General features: G+C 37.2%; 1 pseudogene; it reads right to left on the reverse strand.

Moving 5' to 3' along the window:
* Positions 1 to 17332: 17332 nt before the first annotated feature.
* LOC123833233 lies at positions 17333 to 17708 on the reverse strand (annotated as a pseudogene).
* Positions 17709 to 20441: the final 2733 nt, after the last annotated feature.

Below are 20441 nucleotides of genomic sequence, written 5' to 3' on the forward strand. Positions count from 1 at the left end.
TTTCTCTGACTAGATTATTTTAGCTAGCATAATACTGTCCAGGTCCACCCATGCTGTTGCAAAAGGTAAGATTTTCTTTTTTCGTAGATGATTAGTATTCCATTGTGTAAATGTACCACAATTTTATTTTACTGACTCATCTACTGATGGGTACTTTAGCTACTTCCAAATCTTGGCCATTGTAAATATACTGCAATGAACGTAGGGTTGTATATATCCTTACCAATCAGTGTGATGTCTTTGAATATATTCCTAGAGTGGAAATGTTGGGTAATAAGGCACTTTCATTTTTAATTTTCTGAGGAAACTCCATTCTGTTTTCCAAAGTGGCTGCACTGATCTGCATTTTCACTAACAGTGCTCAAGGGTTCCCTTTCCTGTCTTCCTTACTAGCACTCGTTTGTTGACTGATTGATAATAGCCATTCTGACAGATGTGAGGTGACAACTTGTTGAGGTTTTAATTTACATTTCTCTATTGATTAATGATGTTGATCATCTTTTCATATGCCTGTTGGCCAACTGTATGTCCTTTTTATTTTTATGGTTTTTATTTTTATTTTTTAAAGATTTATTTATTTATTTATTTATTTATTTATTTATTTATTTTTAGAGAGAGAGGAAGGGAAGGAGAAAAGAGGGAGAAAGAAAGGGAGAGATAAATTAATGTGTGGTTGCCTGTTGCCCACCCACCCATGGGGACCTGGCCTTCAACCCAGGTATGTGCCCTGACTGGGAATTGAATTGGCAACCCTTTGGTTTGCAGGCAGGTGCACTCAATCCACTAAGCCACACCCACCAGGGCTGTTTGTCCTCTTTAGAGAAGTGTCTATTCATGTCCTTTGCACATTTTGTAATTGGATTATTCGTTTTTTGGCATTGAGTTGTATAAATTCCTTGTAAATTTTGAATAATCGCTTATCAGATGTATCATTGGTGAATATGTTCTCCCATTCATTTGGTTGTCTTTTCATTTTGTTGATGCTTTCCTTTGCTATGCAAAACTTTTTAGTCTGATGTAGTGCCATTTGTTTATTTTTTTCTTTTGGTTCCCTTACCTGAGGGCATATATCAGAAAATCTAGAGGTAAGAGGACTATTCGAGATTTTACTGCCTATATTTTCTTCAAGAATTTTTAAGGTTTTGAGTCTTACATTTAAGACTTTACTCCATTTTGAGTGTTGTATAGTGTAAGAAGGTTGTCTAATTTCATTTTTTTACACATATCTGTCCAATTCTCCCAACATCATTTATTGAAGAGACAATCCTTACCTCATTGTATGTTCTTACCTCTTTTGTGAAATATTAATTGACCATAAAGGTGTGGGTTTATTTCTGGACTTTCTATTATGTTCCATTGATCTATATGATTCCATGCCAGTACCAAGTTGTTTTTGATTACTATGTCCTTGTAGTACAATTTGATATCAGATAGAATGATTCCTCCAACTTCGTTCTTCTTTCTCAAGATTGCTGTGACTATTGGGCCTTGGGACTTTATGGTTTCATATAAATTTTTGGAATATTTGTTCTAGTTCTATGAAATATGCCATTGGTATCTTGATTGGAATTGTATTAAATCTATAGATTGATTTGGGTGGTATGAACATTTTAATTATGTTAATTCTTCTTCTTCATGAGTCTAGTATATGCTTCCACTCATGTGTATCTTTTTTCAATTTCTTTCTTCAGTGTTTTATAATCTTCCTAGTACAGTTCTTTTATATACTTGGTTAAATTTATTCCTAGGTGATTTTTTATGTAGTTGTAAATTGGATTGTTTTTTTAGTTTACCTTTCTGATAGTTCACTATTGGTGTATAAAAATGAGACTGAATATTTATTTTCATTTCTGAATATTTATTTTATATCCTGCTACTTTAAAGAATTCATTTATCAGTTCTAATAGCTTTTAGGTGGAATTATATTGTTCTCTATATACAGTATGTTATCTGCAAATAGTGACAGTTTTACTTCTTCCTTTACCATTTGAATGTTTCCTTGTTTGATGTGGTTAGAACTTTCAGTACTATGTTGAATAAGAGTGGTGAAAGTGGACATCTCTGTCTTTTTCCTAATCTTAAAGGAAACACTTTTAGTTTTTGCCCATTGACTGTGATGGTGACTGTGGGTTTGTCATATATGGCCTTGATTTTAGAAGTATGTTCCTTCTATTACCACTTTGCTCGGAGTTTTTTTTTTTATTGTAAATATGTGTTGTATTTCATTAAATGCTTTTTGGCATCTATTGATATGACCATGTGATTTTTATTATTCATTTTGTTGATGTGATTAATCACATTTACTGATTTGTAGATATTGTACAAACCTTGTATCTCTAATAAATCCCACTTGATCATGCTGTATGATCCTTTTAATGTATTGGTGCATCTGGTTTGCTAATGTTTTGTTGAATATTTTAGTATCTATGTTCATCAGGGATATTGACCCATAATATTCATCTTTTGTAGTATCTTTATCTAATTTTGGAATTAGGATAATGCAAGGCTCATAAAATGAGCTTGGAAGGCTTCCCTCCTCTTGAATTTTTTGGAGTAGTTTAAGGACAGGTGTTAATTTTTTTTTAATGTTTGGTAAAATTCACTTGTGAAGCTATCTGATCTAACATTTTTGTTTGTTTGAAGTTTTTTTCTTATTATTGCTTCAATTTCACTACTTGTAATCTCTTTATTCAAATTTTCTGATTCATCTTTATTCAGTTTTGGAAGATTGTATGTTTCTAAGAATTTATCTATTTCTTCCAGATTTGTCAAATTGATGACATGTAGCTGTTTGTAGTATGTTCTTACAGTCTTTTGTATTTCATAGGGTTCTGTTGTGCTTCTCCTCTTTCACTTCTGATTTTATTTATTCTGGTTCTCTCTCCTTTTCTATTGACAAGTTTGGATAAAGGTTTTTCAATGTTATTCATCTTTTCAAAGACCAAATATTAGTTTCATTGAGTCTTTGTATTGTTTTATTTTTAAACACTATTTTGTTTATTTCTGTTCTGATCTTTATTATTTTTTCTTCCACTTGCTTTTGGCTTTTTTTTTTTTGCGTGTGTGTGTTGTTGTTGTTCTATTTCTCTTTCCTTAAAGAATAAAATGTGATTATTTATTTGACATTTTTCTTATTTCTTGAGGTAGGGCTATAATGCTGTGAGTGTCCCTCTTAGGACTGCTTTCACTGTGTTCCATAGATTTGGGGTTATTTTGTTTTCATTTTCATTTCTTTCAAGGTATCTTTTGGAGGCTTTCTTCATCTAATTGTTAACCCATTATTGTTTAGTAACATCTTATTTAAAAAAAAATTAAATCCTCACCTGAGGACATTTTTTTCCATTTCTTTTAGAGAGAAAGGAAGGGAGAGAAACATTGATGTGAGTGAGAAACATTGATTGGTTGTCTCCTCTACATGACTGGACTGAGGACTGTATGCACCCAAACTGGGGATCAAACTTGCAACCTAGATTATGTGCTCTGATCAAAAATCAAACCCTCAACTTTAGGTAACAGGATGATGCTCCAACCAACTGAGCCACAAGAGCTAGTAACATGATATTTAGTCTCAATGTCTTTGTTTGTCTTTCGCTTTTTTTTCTTGTGGTTGATTTCTAGTTTTATACCAGTATGGTCAGAGAAAATGCTTAAAATAAGTTCAATCTTCTTAAATTTATTGAGACTTGTTTTGTGTTGTAACATGTGGTCTATCCTAGGGAATGTTCCATGTGCACTTAAAAAGAATGTATATTATGTTGCTTTGGGATGAAATGCTCTGAAGATATCAAGTAAAATAATCTGATCTAGTGTTTCATCTCAGGCTACTGTTTCAATGTTGATTATCTGTCTGGAAAGTCTATTCATTGATGTTACTGGGGTGTTAAAGTCACACTCGATGATTGCATTATGGTCAGTCTGTCCCTTTTTTGAAATTTTACTTTTGAATTTTATTGTTGTTGAGGTACAATTTTCTGCCTTTCCCCTCACCCCTCTCCACCACCCAGCCACCCCACCTCCCCCCATTTCCATCCCACCTTGTTTTTGTCCATGTGTCCTTCATAGTTGTTCCTTAAACCCTTCATCCTTTCCCCACCATTATTCCCTCCCTCTCCCCTTCTCCCCTCTGGTTACTGTCAGTTTATTCTTAATTTCAATGCCTTTGGTTATATTTTGTTTGCTTGTTTGTTTTGTTGATTAGATTCCAGTTAAAGGTAAGTTCATATGGTATTTGTCTTTAACTGCCTGACTTATTTCACTTAGCATAATGCTTTCCAGTTCCATTCATGCTGTTGCAAAGGGTAGGAGCTCCTTCTTTCTTTTTGCTGCATGGAATTCCACTGTGTAAATGTACCATAGTTTTTGATCCATTCATTCACTGATGGGCACTTAGGTTGCTTCCAGTACTTGGCTATTGTAAATTGTGCTGCCATGAAGATTGGGCTGAATAGGTTCTTTTGAATTGGTGTTTCAGGATTCTTAGGATATAATCCTAGCAGTGGAATTGCTGGGTCAAAAGGCAGATCCATTTTTAGTTTTCTGAGGAAGTTCTATACTGTTTTCCATAGTGGCTGCACCAGTCTTCAATCCTACGAACAGTGCACTAGGGTTCCCTTTTCTCCACAACCTTTCCAACACTTGTTTGTTGCTTTGTTTATGATGGCCATTCTGACTGGTGTGAAGTGGTATCTCATTGTGGTTTTAATTTGCATTTCAAACTGATAGCTAGTGATACTGAGCATCTTTTCATTTGTCTCTGGACCCTCTTTATGTCCTCCTTGAAGAAGTGTCTGTTCAAGTCCCCTACCCATTTTTTAATTGGATTTCTTGTCTTCTTAGAGTGGAGTCATGTGAGTTCATTATATATTATGGAGATCAAACCATTGTCTGAGGTATCGTTGGCAAATATATTTTCCCATATGGTTGGTTCTCTTTTCATTTTAATGCTGTTTTCTTTAGCTGTGCAGAAGTTTTTTTATTTTGATGAGTTCCCATGGGTTTTTTTCTTTCCTTTATGTTCCTTTCTCTAGGGCACATATCAGTGAACATGTTGCTGTGTGAAATATCTGAGATTTTCCTGACTATGTTCTTCTGAAGGACTTTGATGGTGTCATGGCTTATATTTAAGTCTTTTATCCACCTTGAATTTATTTTTTTGTATGGTGGAAGTTAGTGATTAAGTTTCATTCTTTTTGCATGTAGCTGTCCAGATCTCCCAATACCATTTGATGAAGAGGATATTTTTGCTCGATTTTATGCTTCTGCCCCCTTTGTTGAATATTAATTCATGATAGAGACTTGGGTTTATTTCTGGGCTCTCTGTTCTGTTCCATTAGTCCATGTGTCTGTTCTTATGCCAGTACCAGGCTATTTTGATTACAGTGGCCCTGTAGTACAGTTTGATATCAAGTATTGTGATCCCTCCTACTTTGCTCTTTTTCAAAATTGTAGCAGCTATTCAGGGTCGTTTATGGTTCCATATAAATTTTCTAAGTGTTTGTTCTATATTTGTTAAATATTCCATTGGTACTTTAATAGGTATTGCATTGAATGTATAAATTGTTTTGCATAGCATGGACATTTTGATGATGTTAGTTCTTCCAATCCATGAACACGGCATATGGTTCCATTTGTTTGTGTCTTCCTTGATTTCTTTCTTCAGTGTTGTGTAGTTTTCTGCATACAGGTCTTTTACTTTCTTGGTTAGGTTTATCTTAAGTTTTTTATTTTTCTTCTTGCTATATAAAATTGGATTTTTTTCCTGATTTCTGTTTCTGATATTTCATTTTTGGTATATAAAAATGCCTTTCACTTCTGGATATTGACTGTGTCACCTGCTGTTTTGCCAAATTCACTTATTAGGACGAGTAATTTTTTGGTGGAGTCTATAGGATGTTCTATATACACTATCATGTCATCTGCAAACAGTGACATTTTTGTTTCCTCCTTTCTGATTTGGATCACTTTTATTTCCGTTTCTTGTCTGCTTGCAATGGCTAGCACTTCCAATACTATGTTGAATAGAAGTGGTGAAAGTAGACAACCTTGTCTTATTCCTGATCTTAGTGGGAAAATTTTTAGTTTTTGTCCATTGAGTATGATGTTGGCAATAGGTTTCTCATATAAGGCCTTTATTATGTTGAGGAATACTCCCTCTATTCCCACTTTCCTGAGTGTTTTTTATCATAAACGGATGCTATACCTTATCAAATGCTTTTTCTGCATTTATTGATATGATCATGTGATTTTTGTGTTTGCTTTTGTTTATGTGATGTATTATGTTTATTGATTTGCAAATATTATACCACCGTGCATTCCTGGGATGAATCTCACTTGGTCATGGTGTATGATCTTTTTAATGTATTACTGGATGTGGTTTGCCAATATTTTGTTGAGGATTTTAGCCTGTATGTTCATCAGCGATATTGGCCTGAAGTTTTCTTTCTTTGTTTTGTCTTTATCTGGTTTTGGAATTAGGATGATGCTGGCTTCATAAAAAGAGTTTGGGGGTCTTTCATCTTCTTGGGATTTTTGTAATAGTCTGTGAAGGATAGGAGTTAGCTCTTCCTTAAATGCTTTGTAGAATTCTCCCGTGAAACTGTCTGGTCCAGAGCTTTTGTGGGTTGGGAGTATTTTTATTACTGGTTCAATTTTGTCAGCTGTTATTGGCCTGTTCAGGCTTTCTGCTTCTTCTTTACTCAGTTTTCAAAGGTTATATTTTTCTAGAAATTTATCCATTTCACCTAGGTTTTCAAATTTCTTGGCATACAGTTTTCACAGTGATTTCTTACAATCCTTTGTATTTCTGTCATGTCACTTGTAATCTCTACTCTTTCACTTCTGATTGTGTTTATTCGGATCCTCTTTCCTTTTTTCTTGATGAGTCTGCTTAAAGGCTTGTGGATTTTGTATATCTTTTCAAAGAACCAGCTCCTGGATTCATTGATCCTTAGAATTGTGCTTTTTGTCTCCATGCAATTGAATTCTGCTCTGAGCCTGGTTATTTCCTTCCTTCTACTTGCTCGTGGCTCTCTTTGTTGTTGTTCTTCAAGTTCGTGTAGGTGTAGGGTGAGGTTGTTTATTTGAAATGTTTCTACTTATTTTTTTTTTTTAGATAGGCCTGTATCGCTATGAACTTCCCTCTCAAGACTGCCTTTGCTGTGTCCCATTGGTTTGGGGTTGTTGTGAGTCCATTTTCATTTATTTCCAGAAACTTTTTGATTTCTTCCTTGAACTCATTCTTGACCCATTCATTATTTAATAGCATGATATTCAGTCTCCATGAGTTTGAGTGTTTTTTAATTTTTTCCTTTATATTGGTTTCTAGTTTCAGCCCCTTGTGGTCCGAGAAAATGCTTGGTATGATTTCAGTTTTCTTACATTTTGTTTTTGAGGCTTGCTTTGTGTCCTATTATGTGGTTATGTGGTGTATCTTTGAAAATGTTCCATGTGCATTTGAAAAGAATGTGTATTTTGCTTCTTTGGGATGAAAGGCTCTGTATATATCAATTAAGTCAATTTCATCTAGGGCATTGTTCAATGCCACAATATCTTTGCTGATATTTTGTTTGGAAGATCTATCCATTTTTGACAGTGGGGTGTTGAAATCCCCTACTATAATTGTGTTGCTGTGGATATCTTTCTTGAAATCCTCCAAGATTTTCTTTGTGTATTTGGATGCTCTTATGTTGAGTACATATATATGTATTTACTATGTTTATGTTTTCTTGATGGATTCTTCCCTTGAGTATTATGAAGTTACCTTCTGGGTCTTTTTGTATGGCCCTTTTTTTGAAGTCTATTTGTGTGATATAAGTATTGCTACCCCAGCTTTTTTTCTCCTGTCCATTTGCTTGGAATATTTGTTTCCAGCCTTTCACTTTCAGCCTTTGTAGGTCTTTTGTTCTGAGGTGGGTCTCTTGTAGGCAGCATATGTATGGCATGCTTTCTTATCCATTCAGCTATTCTATGTCTTTTGCTTGGGACATTTAATCCATTTATGTTTAAGGTTATTATTGATAGGTACTTATTCATTGCCATTTTTCATACCTGTGTTCCTCTCACTCTCACTGTTTTTGTTCCTGTTCTTAAAGCAGACCCTTTAGCATCTCTTGCAGAGCTGGTTGGAGGAGGTATAATCTTTGAGGCTTCTTTTGTCTGGGAAGCTCCTTATTTGGCTTTCCATTTTAATTGAGAGCCTTGCTGGATAGATTAGTCTTTGTTGCAGGCCCTTGGAATATTCAATACATGGAATATTTCTTGCCATTATCTTCTGGCTTGGAGTGTTTCCATTGAGAAGTCAGCTGCTAGTCTTATTGGGGTTCTCTTGTATGTTACTTCATGTTTCTCCCTTGCTACCTTTAAGGTTCTCTCTTTGTCTTCTGATTTTGCCGTTTTAATTATGATGTGTCTTTTAGTGGGCCTCTTTGGGTTCCTCTGATTGGGACTTTCTGTGTTTCCTGGGTTTGTGTGACTTTTTCTCTCATCAAGTTAAGGAAGTTTTCCATCATGACTATTTATTTACTTATTTATTTATTTATTATTTAATTTAAATTATTTTATTGTTATTTAGTTACAGTTGTCTGTATTTTCTTCCCACCCTTCCCCCCACCTCCTCCAAACCCACCTCCCTCTTTTGCTTCGACCCTCCCCCTTGGTTTTGTCCATGTGTCATTTATAGTATTTCCTGAAATCCCTTCTCCCCAGTGTTCCCTCCCCCTCCCCTCTGGCTATTGTTGGATTGTTCTTAATTTCAATGATTCTGATTATATTTTGTTTGCTTTTTTCTTTTGTTGATTATATTTCCGTTAAATGTGAGATCATATGGTGTTTGTCCCTCACTGCCTGGCTTATTTCACTTAGCATAACAGTCTCCAGTTCCAGCCATCATTACTTTTTCAAACAGATTTTCTATCCCTTGCTCTTCTTCTCCTTCTGGTATCCCTATTATATGGATATTATTACATTTCATGTTGTCTTGCAGCTCCCTTACCACCTGTTCCTTCTTTCTGAGTCTCTTCCTTTTCCTGCTCTTTCTGGGTGTTTTTTTCTACTTTGTCCTCCAACTCACTCATTCAGTCCTCTGTTTCATCCAGCCTGCTTATAATTCATTCTAATGTGCTTTTTATTTATGAGATTTTATTGTTTATTTCTTCATGGTTTTTGTTTATTGTTTCTATTTCATTTTTCATACTGTTGTAGTTCTCACTCAGTTCCTTGTAGTTGTCTGTGTTGTCCTTGAGCATCTTTATAACCATTATTTTGAATTCTATATCTGATAGTTTGCTTACTTCCATTTCATTTAGCTCTTTTAGTGGAGAGTCTTCCATTCCTTTTGATTGCATGTTCTCTTTTTTGTCTCCCCATTTTAGGTGACTCTTCTTGTTTGTTTCTGCACTTCCTGATGTTTCACTTTGCTAGCTGTCTTTGTAGGGTGAACTTCTATAGTAGGATTTCTATGGGGTTCAGTGGCATGGTCTTTTTGATCTCCTTGTCTGGATGCTCTAGGTTTTCCCTTTTTTTCTGTTTGTGTGGGCTCTCTTGGTGTACTTGGGATTTTACCTTTTGGTTGTTCCTTTGTTGGTGGTTTCTCTCCTCCTGCAGGAATACTGATATTTGCAGCTCCCAACTATTCTTGTATGTGATCAGTGGCAGGGGGTAGGAAAATGGATTCAGACAGCAGGAGACTGTTTTATGGGATTTAAAGTACCAGCAAGTAGAGAAGCGATAGGAGATTCTTTGGATAAGTATATCATTAACTAGGAGATTTCACCCAACTAGCCACTTTTTATAAAAGGTGAAAGAGATATAAGACTCTTGTTAGAAGAGAGGAATATTGTGAGCTTAATCCAGAAAACAAAGCACTTGTGCAAGGTTAGATGATGAGATATAGTGTGAGTAAAAGATATAAAGTAGGTGTAGCATGAGAGAGAGTAAAGTTAACCATAACAATAATAATGCTCAGGAATAAAGTGAAGTGGGCTAAGATCATGGAGTGTTACTGTGTACACTTATATGGAACAATAATTATTTACAATAGTACTGGAACAACAATAATATGACAAGAAATATATGATTTGGATAACCAGAATAGAAAGTACCTGATCAAGAGTTGTGTGTTACTGGAACTGAGTAAAGTGAAAGAAGGAAAATTAAAATACAGTAAAGAGAGAATAAAGAAAACAGTCCAACAATGCAATTAAACAGAGAAATAAAATGAGGAAAACTAAACACAAGGAAGAGAAATTAAAAACAAAAAATAAAAGTAAAAATAATGAAAAATAATAATACACATAAACAATAAAATGCTAGCTCTATGGGATAGCAAAGTGACATTTGTCTCAGTTTCTCAATTTTGGGGGTTAGCCTGATGTGGACCCAGGCTCGTGGGGTCTGCCACATTGTGGGTGAGGTGCAAGAAATTCACATGGACTACCAAGTCTGGTGGAGGAAAAGGGACAAAATGGCTTCTCTTTCAAGAGGAGAAAAAGCCTTGGCCCCTGGCTTATAGGCCTTTATTTTTTTTCTGGGCTTGTTACATGATGGTCCTCATTTACTATGCATAGGTTCAAAGGAGATGATGCCTCTAATCACATCACAGAAGGATATTTGCAAATGCAGAAGAAGGATATTTGCAGATGCAAAGGGAAAAGTGGTTGAACTGGTTACATTCATCATTGGAAGGTTTAGCATGGATTTTAGGAAGTTACAGTAAGCACTTGCTGTCTCAATCCAGGGTGAAGGAGTTTTAGCTAAAGCAAGTCTCATAGCAGTCTAGGTACAATGCAGGCCTGATTTCCCACAGGAGAACCTATCCATGGGCATGTATCCTGTGCATCTCTGAGTGAGAGCTGGGCCCACTCCACGCAGAACGGTCTCCTATATTAGCCTTGTTCACCCCCTTTGGATCTGTTTCTGGACCCTTGATAACTCCATGTCTTATTGTCTCACTTGGGGAAAGAAAAAAAAAGGAAAAAAAGAGAGAGGAAAGAAAAAAATAAGCCTCCTGCTGACTTTAAACTTGTTCAGCAAGTTATGCTGGTGTTCCTGGATGCCCCAGGAAGAGTGGGGCTGGGCTTTGCTTTTCTCCCTTCCTATGGTTTTGAGAGCATAGGGACCAAGTCTGGGTTGCAATATTCACAGTTGCCCGGTCTCTGGCCTAGTTCCTCTGTGAGCTGCTAGGCTAAAATCAGCCACTCAGTTTCTGGGCACACAGCACGAGTCAAGCTCAGGCACACTGTTCCACTTAGCCACTCAGTCTCTGGGCACACACAGCTGAAATCACCCTCAGACTGTGCCAGCCACTGCTCAAGTGTTCCTTACAAAGCAGCTGCCTGCTGTTCTTAACAATTGCATGGCTTTTTACACACCCAACTTTCTAACCAGTCTGGACATTATCTGAGTTAGGGTCCAAGATGGTCCAACTCTTTCCTTTTCCAGGTATTGCCCAACTCGCCAATTTCTCTGATGCCAGCGCCCACAGTCCCAGCAGATGTATACCATCACTGTGTGTCTCCCACTTCATCTCTATTCCCCCCAGTGACTTCCAGCATCCAGGTCACTCCTAGTGCTGGGCTACGCTCCTTGCTCTAGTAGGAGAGGGAGCTGGCAATATAACTCTCCTCCCCCTATCCTGCAGCAGGCACTGGACCAGGGGCCACAGTGGCCAAGGTCCCTGCATAGATCCCAGGGACCTTACTGTCCCAACATAATTTCCTCACTGTCTGTTCAATGTCCTCTACAATTTTTGGGCTCCAAAGTTCATATAAGCTGAGATTTTCTGTTGGCTGTTCACTCTGTTCCTCAGAAGATCAGCTATGTGTTCCAGCTGGGAACAGGGGGAACTGGGCTCAGCTCTCTCTTACCTCACTGCCATCTTCCCAAATCAGTCTCTCCCTTTATGTCCATGAAGATTTGCTTTACATATGTAGGTGCCCCTATGATGGATGCATAAATTTTTACAAAGGATATATCCTCTTGTTGGATTAATCCTTTTAGAATTATGCAGTGTCCTTTGTCTCTTGTTATGGTCTTTGTTTTGAAGTTTATTTTGTCTAAGTATCTCTATCCCAGCTTTTTGTTTTTTATTTTCATGAAGTATCTTTTCCCATTCCTTTACTTTCAGTCTGTGTATATCTTTTGTTTTGTTTTGGGTCTCTTGTAGACAGCATATATATGGGTATTGTTTTCCTATCCATTCAGTGACCCTAAGTCTTTTGATTGGAGCACTTAAGCCATTTACATTTAAAGTGGTTATTGACAGGTATACATAGTTACTGCTATTCTAATTTTATAACTATGCTCCTGTGCTTCCTCCTCCTTCTCCTTTTACTTCTTCATCCTCTTCTTCCTCCTCTTTCTCTTCTTCCTTCTTCTTCTTCTCTTCCTTCTCCTCCTCCTTCTCTTCCTTCTCCTCCTTTTTCTCCTCCCTCTTCTTAAAGAACATACTTTAACATTTCTCATAATACTGGTTTGGTAATAATAAAGCCCTTCAACTTTTTCTTGTCTGTGAGGCTCTTTAGTTCTTTAATTTTAAATGATAACCTTGCTTGATAAAATAGTCTTTGTTGTAGGTCCTTGCATTGCAGCACTTTGAATATTCATGCCAATCCCTTCTGGCTTGAATTGTTTCTGTTGAGAAATCAGCTGACAGTCATATGGAGTTCCCTTGTTGATAAATAACTGTCTTTCTGTTAATGTTTTTAAGACTCTCTCTGTCTTTAATCTTTACCAATTTAATTATAATGAGTCTTGGTTCGGGCCTCTTTGAGTTCATCTTGTTTGGGAGCCTCTGCACTTCTTCAGCTTGTGTGTCTTTTTCTCTCATCTAGTTAGGGAAGTTTTCAGTCATTTTTTTCTTCAAATAAGTTCTCAGTCCCTTGCTTTCTCTTCTTCTTCTGGTACCCTTGTAATGCAGATGTTGTTATCTTTTATGTTTTCACAAAGGTCCCTTAAACTTAAACTATCCTCACTTTTTGTTTAATTCTTATTTTCTTTTTGCTGTTATAATTGGGTGTTTTTTGCTACCTTCTCTTCCAAATTGCTTATTTGAATTTTTTGCTTTATTCAACCTACTGTTTATTTTTCCTAGTGTATGCTTCATTTCAGATATTGTATTCTTTATTTCTGACTGGTTTTTTTATGGTTTCTATGTCTTTTATTATGCTTGCTCTCTTTTTTGTTGACATTATCACTAAATTTCTTAATCATCCATTTTTTTTAACTCTGTGTTTGTTAAATTGCTTGCCTCTATTTTATTTAGCTCTTTTTCTGGAGATTTGTCCTGTTCCTTCACTTGGTGAATGTTTCTTTTTCTACCCATTTTGGCTGCTGTTTTCTGTATGTGTCTATGTATAAGGTAGATTTGTTATGACTTTCTGTCTTGGTAGGGTGGACTTATAGTAGGTGTCTTGTGGGACCCAGTGGTGCAGTCTCCTTGATCATCTGAGCTGGGTGCTCCAGGAATATTTCTTATGTGGGTTTTGTGGGCCCACCTGTTGTAATCGAATCTTGATTTCTATTGGGTTACTCATGCATGGAGTCGATCCTCAGGCTGGCTGATTCTGAGGATTGACATCAACCACCATGTATAAGTTACTGTGAAGGTGCTGAATGCATGAAATGGAATTTGCCTCAACAAAATATGATGTCTGCTGATATCTCCCTTTGGGTGTGCCACTTATGAAAAGTAATCGGATCCCTCTCTGTTGTCTGAAGCTGGCCACTGGGTGTGCTGGTTCTGGGCCCTTTTGGGAGGGACTCTGGTTCAGGCCAATATCAGACACCTCTTGTGACTAGCCCCTGACAACCTGTTTGCAGCTACAGACCAATGTACAGTTTGTGACTGCCTCATCTGGGCCTGGGTGTGTGCAAGAAGGATCAAGCTCTGCACACTAAGGTTGGCTTTTACCAGCACCTGGCCTGGGTGCAGGTCAACAAAAATTCCAAGGCACTCTGAGATCTGCCTCTATCTGTGTCTCTCTATAAGCCCAGTCATTGTAAGAGCCTCTGGCAGTACTTGAATTGCAAGAGGTAGGTGTTCATTGAGTCACCAGGTAGGAGCAAGTGGTGTTCGCTAGATTAATACAGTTTTAAACTCAATGCCAGTGCTGGGTCTGAAGCTACTCAGCAAATGTCCCAAGGTATACCAAGTCTAGATGCCATCCACTGAGTGCTCACATACCTTTGTGGTGGAGCAAAGCCTCAGGGAGTCATCAGGGTAAAGTCAGCAGAGTTCACCAGGCCCAAATATGCCATGATTTGGCTGTGTGAAGGGAACACTCTGCACCAGTCAGGTATGTGGGGTGGGGTGGGGCAGGAGAAATGACCTGATCCAAGAGCCACACAACTCAGTCTTTCTTGGATTCTGCCCAGACCTTGACAGGGCATTACCACCAGGAGTTGGGAGATGGAAGCTGGTGGGGGCCAGAAAGGTGGGGCTACTGTATCTCCTGTGAGTGGGAGGCACCAGCCAACTCCACAGGAAAGCAGGGGGAGTGGTGCCTACCCAAAAGCCACACCATTCAGTTGTTGATATCTCCCGAGTCTGTCCAGAATTCTACATTCCAGCCCAGACAGCTGACTCCTCAGCAGGCTGGAGAGATTAGCAGCATGGGTTGGCAGGGAGTCCAAAGGGTGGAGCATTCCCCCAGGCTCATGTCACATGAAGGGGAGAGCTCCACTCAAGAAAGATGGCATCTTCAGTAAAGAAGAATGGTTCAGCACAGGGATCATTTTGGCTGTTCCCCCAGCTCTCTACCCAGAGGCATAAATCCTAGACTCTTCTCAGGCAACTTCAGTTTACTCTGCCTTTCTTTCACCAGGGCCCAGGGTGAGTGACTGCAAATAAGATTTTGTGCATTGGTCCTTTAAGAGGATGCCTTTATTTCTGGCAGATAGAATCTTTGATGATTGTCACGGCAAATGTTATGGGGGTACCTTTTTCCAGCTCTGGTGTTCTCGGCTGGGGAGTCCAGTGTGGGGTTGAGACCCCAGCTCCTCAAGGGTAACCTTTTCAGCTGACACATCCCTTCAACATGTCAGCTAACACCCACAAGAGTGGGGCTGCCCTTTTCATGTCTCTACCTTGCCTATCAGTTTCCATGTCATTTCTTCTGTAAGTCCTTGGTGATAAGACTTCCGATCAGCTAGTCTTCAATTGGTTATTCAGGATGATTGTTCTATATTTTAGTTGTAATTCCAGTTTGGTCTTGGGAGGAGGTACGTGTAAGATCTACCTACTCTGCTGCCATCTTGGATCCCAACACCTTGATCTTGAACTTGCCACTCTTTGAAATGGTGAGACTTAAATGATTGTTTTTTAAGCCACACAGTCTATGAAATTTTGTTATAGTAGCCAGAGCTGATTAAGATATAGGCCTTCTCTTTTTTTCAAGTAAAGCTGGACTTGCTCAGTGTTGTGTTTTAACCATTCCTGGTAAGTAAAAAACAAGGGAAAATGTTAGTGAGTTAATGAGGTTGTCTAGCCAGGTGGGAATGGGAACAGAGGGATAATACACACAAATGAATATTTGAGAATGATGATGAAGTGGATATTGTGAATATTCTTGATAAAAAACTGAACAATGACCAAAAATAGTATATCAAAAAGCATAGTGTTTTTTCTCCAAATTAATGAGTCATCCAATTGTTTTGGTGGTATAGTCATGGTCCTTTCAGGATGCTTCTATGACTGATAGTACCATTTAGCGTCATAATTTTGCAAGTAAATTTTTAAAAGTTGTTAATATATTTGATACATTGGTAGAGTTCCAAATGAGAACATCTGTTGTTTTCATGTTATTCACAAATTTTGTTAATATTAAAAATAGAACTATTAAATTTATTGGAGATAGTTTATTAATTTTATAAATTCATGGCATTATTTTCTTGTTACTTTAATATCAATTCTTAGGCCTCAGGGAATTGAATCAAGGAAGTGGAGAGCTCCTGCCTCCTTCTCCACTTTCTAATCACCCTCTGCTGTCATTATTTCCATGTGAGGAGTAAGGCTCAGATATTGAACTCCCTTCTAAATTTGAAGGGGGCATATTGATTTCAACAGTCTGGAAATCCATTTTAAAAGTGGATATAAGCAATGAAAGGACAATTATTAAATAGTCAATAATGCTATTCCCTTGGCTAGTAAACTGGGAATAATTCCCCTTGGTTTATTGCAGAATTTGACACCTAACATTGTAAGTTTGTGTGACAAATGAATTCAACCCAATTTTTTCCTATTTGATTCAAATAGTTATTTCTGGTGAGATGAACTATGGGGGAGGCAGTATTGCCAATTGCAAATTCCTTTAAATGAAATTTTGTGCAAGAGTGATGTACACCTAACTAGTGTGTACCCTTAGGATTTGATGGTGAAATAAAAATAGAAAAATTACCTTAAAAGATCATTTGTTACTGAAAAGAGTAGGAAGAGAACCTTTCAAATCACATGAAAAAATTCTCAAGAAGGCAATACAAATATAACTTGATAAACTTGTTTTAATTAATAGTGACCTTTTTAAATGTCAAGACAGGAGGATGATATTCTGCCTGGAGATTAAAAAAGGAATAAGGAAAAATAAGAATTTTTCAGAATTTCTTGAGTACAGTACAGTTCTAGGTTACTTAGAGAGAAATATTTTCTGTAGAGAAGAGAATAAAAATGATCATGAAACTGTATATCTTACAAGTTCCATTGCTACTATAAATGCATAAATTTGGCCTTTTGATTTGCAAATATAAATATTGGTATATTAATTAGAATCCTCTTGTGAGCAAGTAGAAATGAACTCATCCTAGCTTAAGGCAAAAAAGAGTGTTTAATGAGCTCATTTTCTAGGCTTCCTGCTCATGTTACCTAGGCAGTTGCTCAGGATCCCATACTCAGAAGGGCCCTATTTTTAAGATTAGTACTCTGTGGCTACCATTTTAAAATTATTAATAATTTTATATTTGAATTTGTATTCTCTAAGTGACATCAGTGGAGTGTGGGCCAGAAGCTTGAGGCCTTGGCTCACAAGCCTCCCTGCCTCCTCAGGATCTGTTTTTTTTTCCTCCAAAAGATTTATTTTGGGGGAAAAGGATGGATTTTGAAGGGGAAAAACATAGAGCAGAGAGGTATGAAATAGAAAATATACACAAACATAAACTGTTTTGCTAACTGTTTTATAACCACAACAAATAAGTATAGAGAATGTGCTGTACAAAACAACAAAATAAAGGTTCAAGATCAAGGTGTTCCTTTAGGCAAGGCTGAGATATCAGTCTCTGGTATTTGGAATTTAGGATGCAATCCTTATTTTTGGATGGATCACTGGGTGTGTGGTACAGTCCACTTTTAACCATATTTGAACAAGAGAATGGCCACTTGGCCCAAGTAGAAGTAGTTGAACTATTTGGTTTCATGTGTCATGTTTCATGGTTTAACTACCAAAGTTCCTCCCTACAATCCAGAGGCAGGTGGGGTTATACTTCTTGTCAAACTCCTTCTTAATATGGGTCACAATATCCTTCTCTATGTTATATTTTTCCAATACCTTAGTAGTACATTCCACAGAGTCCTGTTGCATCTCTTCCAACATAGCATTACTGATCACCACCTTTTCATCACACAAGGTTACAGTGGAGCAGGGGCTGCCAACTACAGTGGTCTCCTGGGCGAGGGGCTGAAAAAACTCACAACCAGTGGGACAAGTCTTTCCTACCAAAACCATGGTGTATCTAGGATCTGTTCTTTATGGTCCACTTCCCCAGCTCTTGGTATCCAGGTGTAAGGTTGCCATATTTAGCAAAAATAAAAAAAATTAAACAGCATGGCCAGATACATTTGAATTTCATATAAACAATGAATCGTTTTCAAGTATAAGTGTGTCCCAAATATGGCATGAGATATACTAAAAATTCAATCTAAAATTCAAATATTACTGAACATCCAGGATTCTGACCCCTTCTCCACTTCCCTGCTACATACATGGGCCTAAGTGGGGTACTCCTTCGAGGATCTGCTTTTGATTCACCTGACTTTGGGCAGAGCAGGTGCTGTTGGTCAGCCCCAGGCTGGCCACACTTTTTGCATGCTGCATGGAGGTGAACCTATTACTCATCTCTGACTCAAGTACTAGGCACATCATGGTGTGGAAGTTGCAATACCTTTGGGGTTTCCTGTCAACAATGGGAAGGAGAGATGCCTGCTCAGATCCCTGCCCAAGAGAACCAGCATTGTGCCAAGGGCTAACTAAGTCATGAAGATGGAGTCCTCATGAATGGGATTAATGTCCTTGTATAAGAGACAATAAAGAGTGCTTTAGCTCTCTTTTAGCCATGTGAAATACAATGAGAAGACAGCCAGACCTCTGCAACTTGAAAGAGGGCTTTCACCAGAACATGACCATGCTATACCCTAAACTCAGACTTTCAGCCTCCAGAACTGTGAGAAATAAATTTCTGTTGTTTATAAGCTAGAATACTCACTCTATGGTATTCTATTATAGCATCCTGAACTAAGACATCTGTCAATCAGACTACCTTTTATTTCCTTTTCTTGTCTTGTTGCATTAGCTGGTAATCAAGAGTATGATACTGGTATAAAGACAGGCATATAGACTGAATATAGAATAGATAGTTTTTTTGTCACTCGCTGGTTCTCAATGACCTTTAGATCAAAATAATGTACATGCCGTAGGCATATTTTGAGGTGGCATATTTTCATACCCTTCATTTTGCAAGGTCAAATGTGTCATATTATTCAACTACTTTATACCTTTCCTAATTTTAGTTTACATGAATAACTTGGTTTGTGAGACAGGCAGATCTATTGTGGATTTTATATTTTGTCATAATATTTTGAACAGTTTATTTTGAAGTTTTGTTTTTAGATGTATTATCTTATTGCTGAGTTGAATCTTTTTTATTAGTGTAAAATATCTTTGTCCCATTTAGTCAATTATTTTATCTGCTATTAATATTTTTACTCCTGGTCATTTTTATTGTTGATTCAGTATAATCCTTCAATGCATTTAACTGTTCTGTGTACTGTGAATTCTTCATCACTTGCTTTTTTTCTAGTGTTCCTATTTTAAGTAAGTAATTAAATTTAATAACTTTTTCTGTGAAAAAGTGTATGGTCAGTCCTATTCTGGACATTTTGCTTTGTGTCCTCCATTTGTTATATTTTTTTGTTCTTTTTCACTTTGAATTTTTAATGTTTTCCTTCTAATACCTACCCTTTACATTTTAGAAACATATTAATTTACTTTTATGTGCTTGTTTTTTTACCCTTTTTTATTGTTGTCTAAGTACGGTTGTCTCCATTTCCCCCCCACCATTCCCCCCCACCTCAGCCATCCCCACTTCCCACCCTTGATCCCTACCCCACATTGGTTTTGTCCATGTGTCCTTTATAGATATTCCTGAATTGCATATATTGGTCTATGAATATAGAGAATTAATTACTATTTATAATATCTAAGCCTCCACTCACTTGGTCCAAGTATCTGGCCAAGACAAGACTTTCAGCAAGCTTTATCATTTTATTTTACAATTATTCACCATCTACACATAATTCAGATGACCTATTGACTGCTTTCTTAATGTAGATCTTCCACTTTCTCTATGCATCTCATTCATGATTAGGGCATCTCTGGCTTCTGATTATTGAACTACATTTCTGAACTAATTAGTGTGCATTTGTAAGAGTGTATATTGTGGTAATTGCTCTAGTATTGAAGTCATGTGGATATTTCTTATTTTGAATTTGTTCTAACATAAAAATGTAAAGATATTACTAAATTCAATAAATTTTCCTAATGAAATGCCTCAGGTTATAACACCTTTCAAAATGGTAACTGAAAATGTGTATATATGCAATTGACATAAACTGCTAGTGTGAGTCCAGGGGAAACATTATTATTACTAACTGAATGCTGAAAACTCTCTGTGGTCTGTAGTGGCTCTTGCACACTTAAGGGCTTTGGGGTTGCCCTGGTTCACCTTATGACAGAGCTGTCTTAGACTGAGCTACTGTAGTTTCTTGAACCTGCTGGCTGTTATATCTCAGTGTCTTTGCATATGCTGTCATTTCTGCTTGTAATGGACTGGGTCCATGAGAACTAGTTTAGAACAAACTGCTTAAAAGCTGTTTAATAGAAAAAATAGGACAAAATATTAAATATTATAGTAAGATTAGATTAAACACACTGTGTTAGTTTTCTACAGCTTCCATAGCAAAGTACAGCTGGGTGGCTTCAAGAGCAGAAGCTTATTGTCTCACAGTTCTAGAGTCCGACATAAAGGTGCCAGTGGATTTGGTTTCTTCTGAGCCTTCTGAGGCAGCTCTCCTTGGCTTGTAGATGGCCACCTTCTCCTTATGTCCTCATACGGTATTTCTGCTGCGTGCATCCATCTCTGATGTCTCTTTTTGCATCCAAATACCCTTTCTTATATTAAAT

This window comes from Phyllostomus hastatus, unplaced genomic scaffold, assembly GCF_019186645.2.
Source record: "Phyllostomus hastatus isolate PE091 unplaced genomic scaffold, TTU_PhHast_1.1 phas_scaffold_21, whole genome shotgun sequence".
NCBI lineage: Eukaryota > Metazoa > Chordata > Mammalia > Chiroptera > Phyllostomidae > Phyllostomus > Phyllostomus hastatus.